The following is a 14897-nucleotide window of genomic DNA, read 5'->3' as shown; positions in this document are numbered from 1 at the left end:
CTTGCCAAGCGGTGCCATGTCTGCACCAGCATCCGAACCGGCGAACCCCAGGCCGTGGAAGCAAAATGTGCGCTCTTAACCACTGCGCCACCGGGCCGGCCCTGAAGGAAACTCTTGACAACACAGAACAACACTGAAACCCACTGTCAATAATGAAAACACATTGACAGAAAAGCCCAGTGATTCTCAAATCAAATTCTTTAAGGCTTATAACACTGTAGATTCAGCTCATTAAACTACTGAAAAGGGGAGAAATTAAAAAGCAATCATTTTAATTACCATGTTTGTGTCAAGTTTAGCCAACTGCTACAATAATATCGCTTGGCTTGTTCTACTGTAATTAATCCAGTAAGCGTACAAAGAAAACAAATTAGAACTATTTACAGCTCTGAAGCTAAGTGGAAATGAGATATTGCCCAAGAACTATTACAATAAATATAGGCTTGTTGACATTCCTTGAAATTACACTTTAGGATTTTTAACCATTTATGTTATTCTTCAACTGTATTAACCTCATGAAACAAAAAAAATTCCAATAGTGGATCTCATCAAACTTATTTTCAGATGTGTATATCAAGTTGAGTAAGCAGGCACTTGTTTTATTTGAGTCAAATTGGATAAATCTCATTAAGGAAATGTTAAGTAATAAATGCCAAGCATGTTTTTTAAAAAGTCTTTGCAGTGAGGTGCAAAACATTATGTGACTTTTAAGTCAGTTCTACAGAATGAAAGCTGTGATCAGGATTCATATCATTTGACTGGCATAGATGCTCCTAGGTCCACATAATAATGAATTATATGTAAACAAAAGGAAATATACGTCTGGCACAAAAGGGGAAAAATCTGTTTAGAGATAATGTTTTTTTTTTTTTTAAGATTTTACTTTTCCTTTTTCTCCCAAAGGCCCCTGGTACATAGTTGTGTATTTTTAGTTGTGGGTCCTTCTAGTTGTGGCATGTGGGACGCCGCCTCAGCATGGCTTGATGAGCGGTGCCATGTCCACGCCCAGGATTTGAACTGGTGAAACCCTGGGCCGCTGAAGCACAGAGCACGAACTTAACCACTCCGCCATGGCGCCGGCCCCACTTTTTTAAAATTAATATCCCTCGCTGAGCAAAAATAAGTGAAAATTAAATGCAAGACGACTGGTCCAATGTTTAGGCACAATAAATGTAAATTAGGTCTCGAGTAATGATATTCACAATTGTAAGAAAAAAATTGTTCAGGCTCCCTCACGATATTGCTGCACTACCGTTGCTAAACCTCCTACTCTCCGTAATAATATCCACCACCTACTTCCTATGGTCTGCTTTCGGTTTACAAGGCACCATCCTAAGTCGCTGGCATTCTTTTGCTCAGTTAATCCACAGAGCCTCCTACACAAATGCTGTAGTTACAACTGTCTTGCAGATGAGAAAACTGAGGCCGAGATTCTAGTGGGGAAGCTGGCTTTGGGGCTCTAACTGTTCAGATTACAAAGACTGGGCTCTTCACCACTGTATTTTCTCCTGACAAATAGCAATTTCAAATGTGGAGAGTTTGAGAGGGACTTCTGAATACAGCTGAACTAACCCGTTCTTTGTCTTGGTGTGAACGAGAACAGATCTCTGCTTCAGAAGCTCGCGTGGGCTCTGACTTTCTCCCAACTCCAGGTTCATGCAGCCAGTCCAGCGGCATGTAGCTAGGTTTGTTATCTGAAAAACAGTGCCCTGCATGCATGTAGCCCTTTGGACTTCGTAAAGCCATTTCACATAAATGGTCTCTTTTGATCCTCTGGTTCAGTGAAATGAGCAGAGAAACTATTTTTATGCCCATTTTACAGGTAGTCTAAAACAGCTTTGTTCAAAGCCATATGATGAGTAAGCGCCAGAGCTGGAGGTAGAAATTTTTTTTTTTAAATGCTTGTGATTTTTTTTTTTTTTTAATGCAGGGAAGGATTCACCCTGAGCTAACTTCTCTTGCCAATCTTCTTTTTTCTTTTTCTCCCCAAAGCCCCAGTGCACGGTTGTATATCCTAGTTGTAAGTCCTTCTAGTTCTTCTATGTGAGCTGCCGTCGCAGCATGGCAACTGACAAGACGGGTGGTGTGGTTCCCCGACCGGGAAATGAACCCAGGCCGCTGAAAGGCTCAGAGTGTGGAACTTTAACCACTGGACCATCAGGGCTGGCTCTAGAATCTGTTTTTTTTTGCCCTTCTCCCAAGCACTTTCCACTTCTTCTTGGCCCTTCCATGTGGGGAAGATATACATAACACATACATAACTGTATCTACAACATAACTGCAGTGCCCAGAGGAGTTCTCCAGGAGCCCGTGAAACAAAGTGAGTAACACCTGATAGGGACAGAACTTCGTGTTCTCATGTGATGTAGAATTTAGAACTAGAGGCAGACATCTCTAGTTCATTTCAGAACTGAACCACATTCACTAATCCAAACCTCAGAGAGAGAGCTCAGCTTCTGGTTTCTTGCCAAAAAAATCCTTTTGGGAGATGAGGCAAAAATTGAATTCATTTATCAATTCAATGCTGTGTCTATGATTTATTTTTCCTAGTTTGCTCTTAGGGTTGAAAATAAATTATAAGTCAGTATGAATCCTTTTCAAATGTCACCACATTTTCAAGTTTTCATAACTACTCTCTAGGTCAAACCAGGGCTACACTCGTTATTAACTGTGTAACAGTAGGGCAAATACTTTGAATCTTTAAAATAATCTAAAACAGTGACAATAATAACACCTACCTCACCAGATTGTTGTCATCTTTAAATGAGATAGGCATGCGAACATGTCTGGCAGGGTGCCTGGAACCTGGTATGTGACAAGTACATTTTAGTTGTTGATTTCACTCTATGTTTTTAAATGTGTATTTGAAGCCAAGCACATCAATAGTGATTATCTTTTGTCAATTCGTTTTATCTTAAGCTTAAAGCTAATCAGATTGATCGCCTAATCAAATGCTCCATTCAACTGGGAATTGCTATTATTGCTTAATTGGCAACTTTCTGAATAACGGATGTATGGGTGCCAGAGCTATGATGACAGACTTTGCCCTGGAGGTGTACTCTGGCTTTCTCTTCACTCTCTCTAGTTTGCTTTGATGGTTAGAATTTCACTAGCTTGTGAGAATTTTACTAGCTCCTTGAAGGCAGAGGTAGCGGTTTCCATCTGTTTTCTCTCACAGAATCTGCCATATAGTAGCCACTTAGTAAACACTTGTTGAACATTGATTTGATGCCAGGAAACTGAAAACCATTCATCCATTAAAAGAATTTATATCAGCTTTGAGAGTCCCATTGTACTTGGTCCACAACAGCACCTTTATTTCTCTGGAATCTTAATTATACCCTTGGGCATGTGCTGCTTTATTCATTCCTCAGCAGCTCTTGTAATATAACACCCCCAAAGGGGAGGGAGATTAAAAGGGAGAAAAATAGAGAGAAAGATAAGAGAGAAACACTGAGAGAGCAATAGGAGAGGAGAAAAAAAAATGAATGGATAAATTTCACTCTTTACCTTTCACTAAATACCCTTCTGGATCGTATGAATTTTTTTCAATATGTCCATTTATAACTTTTATAATTAAAGTAAAAAAAGTGTACAGCTGTTGGTTGATTTCTGTATTAAAATATTTTGGTTAAAATGGTAACATAATTTGGGACGTGATTTCCTAATTGCAGCTATTATCTGTGATTTGGAGATTACTGGAAGTCTTGACATAGCAGAGAAGGGAAAGAGCGTGGCTTTGAAACTAGACAGACACGGCCCTCTTTGAGCTTCCATTTCTTCATCTTTTTTTTTTCTTTCTGTTTTATCTCCCTGAATTCCCCCTGGTACATAGTTGTATATCTTAGTCGCAGGTCCTTCTAGTTGTGGCATGTGGGACGCCGCCTCAATGTGGCCTGATGAGTGGCTCCATGTCCACATCCAGGATCCGAACCAGCAAAACCCTGGGCCGCCGCAGCTGAGCGCGCCAACTTAACCATTTGGCCACGGTGCTGGCCCCATTTCTTCATCTTTAAAATAAGACAATACGAACTCCCCTCTGAAAATTATTTCGAAGTCAAGAGGACAGCTCTGGAGTCAGGCACGAATGATGGCTTTAATATTTGCCAGCAGGTAACCTTGTGTGACCTTCATTTTTCTCATGAATGAAATGTAGGGATTAACAATACCTACCTCATCAGGTTATTAGAAGGAATAAACTAAACTAGATAATCAGGAAGAATTCTGTTCTACACATTAGTAGACCTGCATGATCAAAAATTATACCCAATTATTATCTTTTTAATTTTGTCAGTAAAAATTTTGTGAAAATGTATTTTCCCTCTTGATATTTAAATAGCAATATATATACCATATGATGCATATATACTACATGATATAAATATTAAACATAATATACATAATTTATTTTCCCTCTTAGCCTGCAAAGCCTTAAATATTTATCTGTCCCTTGAAAAGTTTACTGACCTCTGGTTTACGATAGGAAGTCTTACCGTCCCAAGGCACTGCTTCCTCTAAGTTGTATAATATACTTTCTATTAATTAAGCTGATTCCACGTAGGTGAGACCTGAGAGACTGAGTCTAGAGGAAGGGGGAAAAGGTAGACAAATTTTTAAAGAGAGATTACTTTCTTTAAAGGGGAAAAAAGAGGAGTTCTTTTTTTCCTTCCATTCTTTTTAGGACTAACCTAGAAAAATGGCTTATGGTTATCTTAACAGTACCTTCCCCTGGTAGACAAATAAATGGCGGTACAACTGGTGATGCGTATGGTAAAAACCAAAATTGGATCCCTACTTCATATACCAGGTGGATAAAAAAATTTAAATGTGAAAAGCAAAACTTTAAAATCCTTAGAAGAAAAGATCAAGGCTGCTTTCATGGCTTTGGGATAAGACAGATGAAAACCATAAAGGAAAAGATGTGGCACTTCAGCCCTATGTGGGTCCCGAGGAAAACCCTTGCAACGAGTACACAAGAAGACATGCCTAGGACTGCTCATAGAACATCGTTTGTAAAAGCGAGAAAATGGAGACAAACTTAAGGTCCGTCAGTAGGAAAATGGTCCAGTACATTGCAATATATTAATGGAATACTACGTACTAGTAAACAGGGCTTCACAAGGATTCACATAGCTGAATCTCACAAACTTTTGAGTAAAAATAGCAAAATTACAGAAGAATAACACAGTGTGATGTCATTTATATAAAAGTCAAAAACATGCTAAATAATACTACATTGTTTAAGGATAGACACATACGTAGTAAAAATAGAAAGAAATGCTGAGAGTGATGAACCTAAAATTCAGAATATTATTAACTTCTGTGAAGACATCGGCTGCAGGTAGGGTAAAAAACAGGGTATTTCCACCATATTTAATAATGTTTTTACATTTCAATCTAGAGGCAGGGTACATGGATATTTATTATATTATACTCTTTATCTTATTGCATACATTGCATATGATAGGTATAAAAGTCAAATTTATTAATAAAGAACTCAGAAAACTCTATTTCCTTTATAGGCATTGCCTTTTGAGAGCCATGCTGGTTTTTCCTGCACTTCTTATGTTGCTGAAATGGACATAATTGCTTCCCTCAAGAGCAGCACAGCTTTTATTTGGTCCAAGACACTTTAGTTATTGAAGTAAGGAAATGGCTACTGGACTTTTTGAGAAGAGTCATGTTATACACCAGGAGGCCAGTGCTAGTATAGATGAAAATCTTTGGTACCTTAGAGTGAATTAGGTTAATTTTATAAGATTGAGAGGGGTACTGATGAACCAAAAAGAAGGAATTACTCTAATGGTAGAGTATCAAACTTTGTCCTGTGGGTGATATGCCTACCTAATAATATTTTTCAATGCAATTAGACTAGAAGGACAAGATATCTAAAAGCCAAAATTACATTAGGAGTTATTGGGGCAAAATCACGTTTTCTTTCTAAGATATAATTAAAATTTCTTTCAATCAATTCAAGAGGTCTAGAAAAGAGCGTCTAGTCATTAATTCCACCATTTAATAAAATATTTATGTCACATGATACCGAATTATTACCAGGACTAGTAGTAAGATACGTATTTTCCACTCTCAGTCTCAGTTCAAAAGTGTGAAAGAAATATGTCATTCTTAGCCACAGAAAAAGAAGTAAATGTGAAGTCACCATTATATACTTATCATCAGATACATGAAACATACATGTCCCGATCTGGGCTACTCTAATAAAGAAAGATGTGAAGAATTTGGAAGGGAGTTAGAAACATCTAAGGGCAATCAGAAAAAGAAAGTAAATTGTAAGGAAAAGCCCGAAAGCAGAGAATATTCAGTGTATAAGGAGGAAGCCCAAAGCAGGCATTTGTTCACAGTAGGCACGTAATGGCCTGGAACTGCATTCAGTGGGAAAAGCTCACAGAGCAAGGGTGGGAAACATTTCCCCAGTCACTGAATCAGCAAAACCTCAAGCAAGGGCCTCATGCCTTCCCGTATCCTTTGCAAAAAGATATTTGATATATTTTCCCCATCACTTAGAGATGAAATGTTCAGTTCATTTACTTTTTTGTTAAAGAACTGAGAATGGGCAACAAAATTTTGATATGCACAGCAAATGCTACAAATACATCTCATTTCTATAGAGTCAATTAAAGTTCAAATAGAATAAACTTCTGTTTATTATTTATTTATTATTTATTATTATTATTATTTATTGTTTAAGACTAGGGTGAGACACGAAAAAGATAGAGACAGAGAGGTAGGTATAGAAGCCATATCCTGGGCATTAGCTATATTGCTCCTTTTTAAAATGCTAATAAACTGCCTATTCTTTTATAGCTCTTTATTCCAATGCATATGCTCTGCTCTGAATCAGGATATTATAATTGCCAATGTGAAAGAAATTATTTTTGGAACAGTACCAGCAGCCAGAGCATGCTCAGCCTGGGGACAGATGAAATGAAGCCTGTTAGGGTGGTTCCAGATCTTGGCCAGGGACCACAGGTTCCCCGTTCTAGTCTTGGAGGATGGTGACCTGATCCCCTCTCCAGTGAAGAGAGAACAAGAATACCCAGGCTCTAATTGCAGCTTGAGCAATTTAAATTAGTGGTTAAGAAAAATTTCCCCACCCTAGGCTGAAATGGATTTCTGAGAGGTTTTGCAAGCATGTTAATATCAGGACGAATTGCCTTGGGTTATATGGATATTTAAAAACTGCTTTAAAATTGTTTCTTTATAAAATTGATTCAAAGAATTAACATACCTTTCCGCTGTTTGATTTACCTTTTTTTAGTACTTACTGCTTTTACACCATGTAAATAGGCTTTATTTTGATACCCTAAAATGTTTATATCAATGTTTATATAACATAGTATAAGTGTTAAAACAAATTCCCTAACACATCTTAGCACAATCTGCAACCTTTCCTCTGCTGATTCTCTAAGGCCCCAGACTCCTCGCTATCACCTTCGACGCAGTCTTGACTTTCATACTCTCAACTCAGCTCCCATTCTCCCTCTAGCTGGGTCCTGGTTAAGGCAGAGGCTGCCTGGTTTGTTCATTAATGATTCTTTCTTATTTTTGTGATATGAATAAAAACAGAAAATCAGTGTGACTCATGTCAAATATTAAATTCTACTTTGGTTCAAAGTGGATGATCAAAGATAGTCATGTTTAAACACCATTCACCTCATTAGAGATGCAGTGTAATCTTTTATAAAGCATAGAAATGACTGAATCTTTTATAGAAAAAGCCAAAACTCGAAATTGGCCCATTCACAACAATGTGGATGGACCTCGAGGGCATTATGTTAAGCGAAATAAGTCAGTCAGAGAAAGACGAACTCTATATGACTCCACTCATAGGTGGAAATTAGTATATTGAGAAGGAGATCTGATCGGTGGTTACCAGGGTAAAGGGGGGGTGGGGGGAGGGTACGGAGGGGGAAGTGGTGTACCCACAACACGACTAACAAAAATGTACAACTGAAATCTCACAAGGTTGTAATCTATCATAACATTAATAAAAAAAAAAAAAGAAAAAAAAAGAAAAAGCCAAAACTCTGTTATCCCGTGAGAAAGACTGCGATCTAGCCCAGAAGCAGAATGGAATACGGTCTGAAGAGATGGTAAAAATTGACCTCGGACATAGACATGCAAGGAGTATCTGGATTGCCCTGTAAGCGAGGGGATGTTGTTCAATATGCCTGCTCATGTAGTGGGTAAATTTCAGCAGTACAGAAACAGTGTTTTTTATAAAGTGCATTAAAAAAGCAAGCCTACTCACAGGCCAAAGAACATTATACTAGAAGCCAAAGCCAATAAACGCCCTCAAAACAAACAACCCCATCCAAACAAAAAAGAAAGCAGAAGGCAAGCTTTTTAAATCATTTTATTAAGAAATTCAACTCTTTAAAGCTTAATAAAAATTTATATAACAAACTGATTTTTGCACGTCTGAATTAGATGTTGATTTTAATCTTCTTTTTAACTGCTACTTTGGTAAAACTTCACTTTTGGGAACTTAAATAGAAAAGAACTGGGTAACAAGCCCTCATTGAGCACAGCCACCACCAGATCACTCTATACATCTGATCTTACGTCTAGCCCTCAGCATCGATACAATTAAAGCACAATTGAGTTAAATGTTAGGGATGTTCTGAAAGGACTAAATTCTATGGGCATAAGGAGAAATTAAAAATGACCACATTTCAGAATTTTCTTTAAAAAGCTATATAAGGGCACCAGCCCCGTAGCTGAGTGGTTAAGTTCACACGCTTCGCTTCGGTGGCCCAGGCTTTCACAGGTTTGGATCCTGGGCGCAGACATGGCACCGCTCGTCAGGCCACGCTGAGGTGGCATCCCGCATACCACAGCTAGAAGGACCCACAACTAAAAAAATATACAACTACATACTGGGGGGATTTGAGGAGAAAAGGCAGAAAAAAAAAAAAAAAAGATCAGCAACAGTTGTTAACTCAGGTGTCAATCTTTTTTTTAAAAAAGCTATATAACAGTGACCTAAAAATGACACTGTCAGAATGACTCTTCTAAATGGGAAGGGAAAAAAATAAGGCAGCTCACTCTGAATGAAGCCTTCCCTTCTACTGTAGGAATAATGTGAGGTGTGGGTATGACAAAATACTTTAGCATTATTCCCATTCCATTGCTTAAGAGTAGTATAAAAACGTTGAGATAACTGAGGACAACAGTGATGCCTTGTACAAACACAGATGTGACCAGCATGTTTCAACAAATCACAGAAAACTATGCTCATACGAAACAGAACTATTACGGAATAAAATTATTGAAGTTTTCAGAATTTAAATTCTGAGTTTAAACGATCAACCTGAGTGCTACTAAAAGCAAATGTGACACTCTAATGAGGGATGCCAATATCAATGCAGCATTATTTATAATTAAAAAAAGCTACAAAGATCCCAATCGTCTGACAATAGGGACTGCTGAAGAAAATTAAACTCTGCTCATATAAGAAAATCATACCCTGCTATTAAAAAGAATGACATTTCAATGTTCAGCATATATGATGCCCATAATAGATTACTAAATTTTAAAAAAAAGATTACTTTGAAAACATTATGCTAAGTGAAAGAAGCCAGAAACAAAAGGACACATTTTATGCTTCTATTTATATAAATGTTCAAAATAAGCAAATCCAGAGACAGAAAATAATTAGCGGTTGGTAGGGTAGAGTAGCTGGAGAATTGAAAGGCATGTTTTCTTTTTGGGGTGATGGAAATATTCTGAAATTGGGTGATGATGATGGTTGTACAACATTGTGAATACACTAAAACCACTAAATTGTACACTTTAAAATAGTTAAAATGGTGAATTTCATGTTATACGAATTTTACCTTAGTAAAATTGTTTTGAAAAAAAGAGGCATGTGCATGAATATCATATGTGTACACAAGCCACTGGGGGCAGGGGAGAGGAAGAGGGCACCTGTGTGGATGGCCTGATAAAACGCACACCAGTCTATTTGAAGGGCGTTATGCGGGGAGAGAAACCTGGGGGGAGGGCAATTTCACTTTCTTGGTACTGCGCCTTTTCCCTCTAGGCAAAAGTACTATATTGTTTTCTCCTCTATTAAAATCCATCCTAAAACCCTTCTCTTCTCTTGAACTCTAAATAAAATACTGATGTTCTAGTAGTTTGCGCTCCCATTCTCCCTCAGGCTTTTTTAAAAAAATTGACATATAACTTACATACCATAAAATCTACCCATTTTAAGTGTACACTTGAATGATTTTAGTAAGCATATAGTTGTGTAACCATCATCACTGAGAAAGTTCCTTCCTGCTCATTTGCAGTCAATCCCACTTCTACCTCTGAGCAAGCAATCTGTTGTCTCTATAGATTTGTCTTTTCTAGAAATTCATACGAAAGGAATCATACATGTGGTTTTCTGTATCTGTTTTTCTTTTTTATTTAGCATAATGTTTTACAAGGGTCATCCACCTTGACACCTCTTATCAATAATTCATTCCTTTTTATTGCTGTAGAGATATTACTTTTACCACAACGATGGTGTGTAATTGGAAAAGGAAGTAAAGACATTCCCATTTTGAAAATGAAAACATAAAACAACAGGGCTTTTAGGACCACTGATTGCCTCAAGATTCTACCAAGTTCTACAATATAATCAAAGATCACAAAGCTGAAAATTAAGCAATTGTGTCATTAAATTTTACAAAGACATTTGTTTGAACTACATTTACCTGGGAGAAAATGAAATAACCATATGCTTTCTCTACTTTTAGGAGAATCAGAGTAAGCCAAGTAGGTATAAATTTACAAGCATCTTAAATGTTTCTACTGAGTACTTCATTTGTTTTCTCATTTTTCAAAATTCCTTTTGTGCCGCAAGTGTTTAAAAGCTATTTAAAACACCTTAATGCATAATTAATCACCCTGCAAGCTATCAGCAGATTTAGTGGTAGTTTCAGAAGTAAACCAGATTTACACATGCAAGGTAAGCCTAATTGGCTAAGCTCACAAAAAACACAATATCCGATTTTTAGAACCTAATGTGCTCAAGAAAGTATTTGTGCTTTTAAATTAGGAGAACAGCTCTGTATTTAATTAGTCCTTATTTGAGTATGTAATCATTTTAATTTATTTGCAAACACAGGACATTGTGCTCCATAGCAGATAATGTTCTTCATTAACTAGAGTAGGAACTTTGTGCACAGTGGTAGAAGAAATATTTCTACCTGTGATGAAAAAATCAGAACTGCACACTATCAGACTTCGTTCTTCAGGTTTTATGGTCACCATTCTGAGCTACACATTTGTTAATAATAATATAGAACACTTCTGACTAAGTACTCTGCCAATCCTTAGGAATCAATTTTAATATTTAATGTTTCATTTTACCTATTGCCCAGTTATAAAATGGGTAATTATTAATGGACAAAATTACTCACTGAAATTCAAGTAATAGTAATGTACGAAAATTCAAATTTCAATAAGTCGGATGGTGGCAGAAGTAGAGTTGATTAAAATCAATTATTTCCTCCTTGGCGGTGGAACGTCCTAACAGCCTGGACTGCAGAGAGAGTGGTGATGCAGGCTTTCTTTAGGCTGTTTGAAAGCGAACACTCTATGCTTGACAGATCATTCTTATCTATTCATTAAAGCACATGAACCAATTCTTCCCTAGGGCATTTCCAATAAACCTTGAAATCTTGTTATTGCCACTCCTTCCCCCAAATCCTAACTATATCCTAAAAAGAAAAAAGCAGCTCTCATTAACTACTATAACTATCTTTGAAAAGGTAATTATGTTTTTGCTTGATTCTAAATGTTTCATTCTTAATGTTCTTATTTTGAAATAAGCATATCATTAGATACAAGTAAATTGCTTGAGAAATAATTTAAGCTTTCATTTCCAAGTAAATGGAATTTATGAAAATTGACATCATTTGGTAACCAGTAGTTGGAATGTGACATGACATCCCAAAATGAATCAGTGGATAGTTAGTGAGGATAGCTTTAAGTTGGGCATTATTTGGGTAGGAAGCTTGCTCTAGCTAGTGTTTTAAAGTAAGGCCAGTGCTATTCTGGGTGAAGTATTCTTCATGCTATAATCTGTACCATGCTATATTTTTTGGAAAAATTTGGCACTACTTGATGAAAGACTAAACACTTTGTCATACATTTTTCTTCTTCAACAGGACAAGTTAAGCAAATTGTCTGAGTCATTACATTAGATCTGCTCTATATGACAACAGGCAGGTCTCCAAATGTGGTCGTGATTTCCCACAATTCTCCAAGATTGGGTGAGAGTATCCTATAGGATAAGATTCTAATTTATGCAGTTCTTTTTGCCCAGAGTTCTAAATTCTTCCATTTCTATGGGGGAAAAAAGTGTATAATTTCAGAAAGGGAAGACTCCTTTTTTGTAGGTAATGAGTATTACAAACATAATTGCATAATTTAACCTTAGAGACAATTGGCCTTACTTAGCTTTGGAGTATATTTGAGTTGAGCAATACCTCTTAAGGTTAAAAATACATACTTGCAATAAATGCCCAGTTCTTAAATACTACCCCAAATCATATCATTAGATACATTTAAAAACATTTTCTTTGGGGCTGGGCCCATGGGCAAGCAGGTAAGTTTGCACACTCCCCTTTGGCAGACCAGGGTTTTGCCGGTTTAGATCCTAGGTGTGGACATGGTACTGCTCATCAGGTCATGCTGAGGTGGCGTCCCACGTGCCACAACTGGAAGGACCCACAACTAAAATATACAACTACGTACTGGGGGCTTTGGGGAGAAGAAGAAGAAGAAAAAAAGATGGGCAACAGATGTTAGCTCAGGTGCCAATCTTAAAAAAAAAAAAATTCTCTTTGATTGGATGGCCAGTATCTGAGGATAGTTAAAATTTTAAGACATATAGAATTTTGCATTATCTGCTTTACTCTATCTGGAGAAAGACCACCTCTTTCTACAGGCCTAGTTATATAGCTCTTGAAAACACTCATTGGCAAGCATGATATTATAGCAAAGTCATAAAGTATACATTTACACTATATGTAAAATCAACTACATGTTCTTGACATATATACATGTGTAAATAACATACTAGACTGAGTGAGTGAACCTGCAAACTCCACTTAAAGTGAATTTCAGTTACTCAGTGAGAACCACTGGCTGAGCTTTTAGCTATGCTAAGAGTGCCTCTAGTATTTAAAAGTACATGTACGTTTTGGGTATAAAATGGGTCCTAAAAGCAAGCCAGATATTCTACTTCGTATTTAACTGAAGAAACAAAAGTCTATTTTAAGGCTCGAGAAAAAAAGTCACCACATAGTACTTTTTGAGACACAGCATATTAGTTCTTAAAGTATGCATAAATATGGCTGGCTACAGATACAGTATCTGTTTTTGCTGAGGAAGGTTCGCCCTGAGCTAACATCTGTTGCCAATCCTCTTTTTTTGCTTGAGGAAGTTCAGCCCTGAACTTCATCTGTGCCAATCTTCCTCTACTTTGTATGTAGGTGATTGCCACAGCATGGCTGACAAGTGGTTATGTCTGTGCCTGGGATGCAAACCCAGGCCACCAAAGCAGAGCACACTGAACCTAACCAGCAGGCCACAGGGCTGGCCCCCAAATACTGCATTTTTGATTTAAGAGTTTTATAAGGGAAATTTTGGCTATACATTACCCTTCATGTAACCAAGCAAGTTCTAGAACTAAACTCTTGCGTTAAATTTAACTCCACTGTATAGCTGTTTTGAGAAGAATAATATAAAATGGTTTCGCACCTAATCATCTGAGTCAAATAAAAGACAACCAACAAAAATCTCCACAACATTGATTTGAAGTGAAAATCATTTTCTCGGGGGTGAGAGAGGCAAAAACTAAAGAAAACTTGATTCATTTGGGGAATTTGGCTGAAGATTAACAGTCTTAAGTCTAACCAACAGTGGAAGAATTTAATTTCCAAAGCATCATCTATCCTGTTCATGAGGAAGAAGTGGGTATTAACAGAAGTCACTCCTTACATGTGCCTTAAGAAGAAGTGTGGAGACTTATAAATTGAACTGAAAAAGGCAAGAAACATACTATCCAAGGATTACAATAAAAAATATTATTCTAAAACAGTTTCATAAGTTTGAAAACCCAGCCCCAAACTAATTATTAGTGAGTGTATTCCTCCAGAAAATTACATATTAATAAAGAAAAACATATTTGTGTGACTCCAGAGATTAGTGATCATATTCTTATAAGAAATATGTTTTATCTTAATCTCCCTTTATGATTGAAAACTAGCTCTAAAAAAGAGCCATTCATGTGTCAGCTTGGCATTTCTTTTTATTTAGTCTGAAAGTTTTGTTTTTACAAAAAGGCAACATTTTCTTCCCCATATGGCATCTTTCTCATAAACGTGAGCTTTGTCCAGAATCATCGGCCATTTCTCCAGAAAAAGCCAATGATCAATATAAAAGATACAGTATTTTCTTACAGTTTCTTTGGCAAGAGAGCATGACAATATAAACCAAATAAACTTAATACAAAGAAATAATGTTGTAACTCAAAATAAATTGCTTGTTTAATCTCTGTTTTCCTGATTCTATACTAGATGACTTCTATTCTTAAAGCTTAAAATAAATTGGGATACAAGGCAAAATCAGATCCTAGTTAAAGAAAAGGGGACACTGAGGGGGCTGGCCAGGTGGCACAGCAGTTAAATGTGCACGTTCCGCTTCAATGGCCTGGGGTTTGCCACTTCGGATCCCGGGTGCAGACCTATGCACTGCTTGTCAAGCCATGCTGTGGCAGGTGTTCCACATATAAAGTGGAGGAAGATGGGTGCAGATGTTAGCTCAGGGTCAGTTTTCCTCAGCAAAATGAGGAGGATTGATGGCAGATGTTAGCT

Source organism: Equus przewalskii, chromosome 13 (assembly GCF_037783145.1).
Source record: "Equus przewalskii isolate Varuska chromosome 13, EquPr2, whole genome shotgun sequence".
Lineage (NCBI taxonomy): Eukaryota > Metazoa > Chordata > Mammalia > Perissodactyla > Equidae > Equus > Equus przewalskii.
This window is presented reverse-complemented; position numbering follows the sequence as displayed.